General features: G+C 42.0%; 1 pseudogene; it reads left to right on the top strand.

The window, feature by feature from the left end:
- Positions 1–1199: 1199 nt before the first annotated feature.
- LOC137768995 (trafficking protein particle complex subunit 2-like) lies at positions 1200–1648 on the top strand (annotated as a pseudogene).
- Positions 1649–4240: the final 2592 nt, after the last annotated feature.

Here is a 4240-nt window from a genome sequence, read left to right as displayed (position 1 = left end):
TCCAGACCAACAGAGAGGGGAGGGTGGAGGGTGACTTACATTCATTGAGCAAGCGCTGCCATTGGCATCTTCCCTTTTTATACATATGCAGTTTCAATAACAGTGATATGGGAAAGAGTAATCAGATTTCTTCTTGAAGGAACATGTCAACAGTTTGGTAGAAATACTTATATTTGATGCTTGGGGTAAAAGGTGAGTCCTCCCAAGCGCATGTTCAAAACAAAACTGTTTCCAAAAATCGCAGGCATATGACAAGGAGAGGAATTGGATGGCCTTTGTGGGACTGGGAAAGAGAATGTAAAGAAGAGGGATAGGAAAGAATAAAGCACAAAGTAGCCTGCTGTGAGCCTCCAGATCTTCCACGGCTCAACTCCCAGCGCTTGGGGTTAGGACACCTTGTTGACATAGTAAGTGTTAAGGTTTCTGCCCAGGTGACATGGTCGGTATGAAAACAGGAGCTGGATGGCCAGGAATGTCTCTCCCAAAGTCTATGTCTCAATGTGATAATAGCTAATATTCACTGAGAGTAATTTTAGACATTCAGGAGTTGCAAAAAAGAAGTTGAAAGATGCTGTCTGTCCCATTGTGACAGAAAAGAACCTGCTGATGTCAGGAGATCACCTTGGTGATGGGCTCACAGCTAGCGCTACACTTACGGGGCTCCACAGAGAGCCAGTGGGACCAAAAATGCCCCTCCAGGGTGCTAAGCTCTTGAGAGTAATCATGAACCAGCACTTCCCAAAGGGTGTTCTGTGGAACTGGAGTTCTACGGATGTTAAATGAAAAAAACATACAAGGGTTTCGTGGTCAAAGATGTTGGGCAGAAGGGCTAAATGAAAGGTCTTCCAAAGCCTTTAGTTTGCTAAGTGAGCCTGGTGAGGGTCCAACAGGGGAAACAAGACTGCAGCTCTCCTGCACGTTCTCATGAAATACCTCAAAGACCCCAATTCCCTGAGAGTCATTTTGGAAAACATTCCTACAGGCCTATGTATGAATGACTGATGACAAATAGATGTTTTGGCAAGAAATGAACAGAGACAAAAAGATATAAGTACACGCACTTATACATTTTAAATTTGCCTTCTTTTTAAATCAGAAACAAAAGTAAGTTGTTTTTTCTTTTTCTAGAAATAAGCCTTCATCAAAACAAACTGTTAGGCCACAGGAACTGACTGGGTGTTTCCATTACCGGTGTCTCGCCGCAGGAGCTATCTATTGAGGACAATGTCTGGAAGCTTCTACTTTGTCATTGTTGGTCACCATGATAATCCAGTTTTTGAAATGGAGTTTTTGCCAGCTGGAAAAGCAGAATCCAAAGACGATCACCGCCATCCCTACGAACCAGTTCATAGCTCACACTTCTATCGACCTCGTAGATAGAACGTGGCTGTCAAACAATATGTACCTGAAGACGGGGGACAAGTTCAGTGAGTGGTTTGTTTCAGCATTCGTCACTGCGGGTCATATGAGATTTATTATGCTGCGTGACGTCAGGCAAGAAGACAGAATAAAGAACTTCTTTACTGATGTCTATGATTTATATATAAAGTTTGAAATGAATCCATTTTATGAACCCAATTCTCCTATTTGATCAAGCACATTTGACAGAAAAGTTCAGTTTCTTGGGAAGAAACACCTTTTACTCTGAATGCAAAAAATTCAGAAGTCAACAGTGTCACTACAATAAGGTATACCCAGGAATGTGTACATTGTAAGTAACTTGATTAAACAGCCTGGAAAAGTTTTAGTTGTAGCCTCAATTTATCTAAACCTAATGAAATCGCTTTTATATTTAAAAATAGTATATTCAGTTTCTTACGATTATCAACAGATTGATACTTGCTTGTGAACAGTATTATTTATGAAGAGTTCTTTATCGGTAATCTTGAAGTATTTTTATTTTAAAAATTGAGAATAAGCTTTTGACTTTCCTCATTCAGATAGCTTGATCCTGTTGTAACAATCCAGAACCAAATGTCATTGTCAAGATGTGGTAGGCAGATTTAAAACCAAAAGCTTCTGCAGTAGGGAATGAAGTTGATAGCACATACATGGGCTCATCTATACATCTGAGATGTTATGAAAACCTATAGGTAGTATACATACAAGTAGTATATGTACACTAAGAATCCAAGAAGCCAGAGCAGATAGCTTTGCAGTGCCAAATGCCACAGGCCTGCCCCTGTCACAGACTGGGAACGGTGATCCTCCTGTAATCCTAGAATCCTGGATCCATGTTTGTAGAGTGGGAGGCTAGGACCAAAGTGACAGGTTATGTTCTTATGTTTCCTTTCCCTCAGACAGTAAACTAAAGATTAAGTGAACCCGTTGATAGCTGTACTTCTAAAAAGTTGTAAGGCAGTTTTAGAATTGTAAACAAAGAAAAGCTTGCATCACATCAACCCTTGCGCTCTTGGCTGTTCAGGCTGTATACCGGAGGGGGCGGGAGTGGCTTCTTTTGTACTGTAACAGCCTGGGATCTTACAGTAAACCAGTAAATGTCCATTGAAAAGCAAGTAATATAACGGTATTTTCTATGCTAATTGCGAGCACTTGAAGAATTTTGTTCCATTCTGAAAAAACTGAGCAAGTAATTCTAAGTTTGGTCTTGTATCTTTGTGTGAAGTTGTTAGCACAATTTTTTACCATATTTATTTGATATCCTAAATAAAGATGTTTGTCCAAGAAAACAAAAAACAAAAAACAAGCTGTCAGCCTGCACGAGGCATTGTATATTCCACAGATGTTTATCCCCCATTGGTTGTACATGATGTAATGGCTCTGCATAGTTATTTCACTGACTCCATGAACCTGCAATTCCCTATTGAGAGTTGAAGTAATATATGTGAGAACAGTAGGGAGCCCGAAAGTAAAGAATTCATCCCGCTGAATTTTTTCCTATCGTACGTTCATGATGTGACGCCACAAGTCGACCACAAACCAAGAAACAGTTCACATTTATTAGGGGGAGGTTAGAAACAGCTTGTGCTTCTGGGTCAAGTTACCTTTACTGAAGTGGAGAGAGTGTGATGATGTAGCTTTGGAGTGGGAGGCAAGAGACCTGAATTCTTGTCCCAGTGATACGTACTCTTGCTATGTGACCTTGGCCAAATGCCTAGTTGTCTCATCTGTAGAGTGGGGCTTAGATGCTCTTGCAGGTCTCTTCCAGTTTGAATCTAGGTGTATCTGGATAACTGCACGATAATAAATGTAAGCCATTCCAAAGTGACTGGAGAAAACCTTGGAGAACTTAGAATGTACAAAAAGGGACCTCCTTAGGAAAGATCCCTTCTTAAGAACGAGGCTCCAGAATTTTTACAGCCGTTATTCTCTGTGGGCCTGGGGGTAGAGATCGCGAGATGCCTAGTTTGAGAAAGCTTTACTCATTCCTAGGGCTCCTTTTCTTACTCTGTGGAAGGTTACTCAACGCTGGGAAAAGCCCGAGGGGTCCAGGCCCTGAGTCTCCACGCGATGTTGCTATCCAGCTCTGGCCCCTCACATGAGTGTCCAGCCATGACGCTCCTGCGCTCAGCTGTGGGGGCCAGGGCTGTGCGTCTCCACGCCTGCTTAGTCCTCTCTTGCACCCTTGCAGCTGTCCCTGACTTGAAGTTTATATTGATACCTTCTCTCCCTCTGCCCTTTACTTCCTCGTGGACTACTGGGGTTCTCAAGGTGGAGCAAATATTTTTCTGAGGGTTGTGACGAGCTCAGTCTGTACAAGACCAACAATCTCTGTCCCATCGCCCAGGAATGGTCAGCATAACTTTCCTTAGAAGTAGTAAGACAACAATATGTTTGAAGTTTCATATGCTGTCATATTAAATTCTCAATGATTCACCTAATTTTGTCTCCCTGTTAGAATTTCTGATGTCTGAATTGGAAGGTTGGCGTGGCCAGGATGTATATAACTTGAACAAAGCTCTCCATGTGATTCTAGCGTTCTCTCCATCTCTCCACTCCCCCACCCCAAACATGAGGCCTCTCTCCTTCCTTGGTCCTTTAGCTCTAAACATAGAGAAGCAGGACATTTTTGTTGACCTTAGCAGTGTTTGAAAGGTTCATTTCATTTGCGGCTTTAGACTTCCTGTGTGAAATTATGGGAAGAACTGTAACAGAACACATTTTTGTTCATGTGACCTTTTACCCATTTTAGGCATATCCTTCTAAAATGTCTCTCTCATAATACTTCCCCCTCCATAATTCAAGCCCCTGGACCACTTGTAGAACCTCCAGCGTGGTC

The sequence above is a fragment of the Eschrichtius robustus genome, chromosome 1 (genome assembly GCF_028021215.1).
Source record: "Eschrichtius robustus isolate mEscRob2 chromosome 1, mEscRob2.pri, whole genome shotgun sequence".
Lineage (NCBI taxonomy): Eukaryota > Metazoa > Chordata > Mammalia > Artiodactyla > Eschrichtiidae > Eschrichtius > Eschrichtius robustus.
Note: the sequence above shows the minus strand (reverse complement) of the source record. Positions and strands in the feature narration are given on the sequence as shown.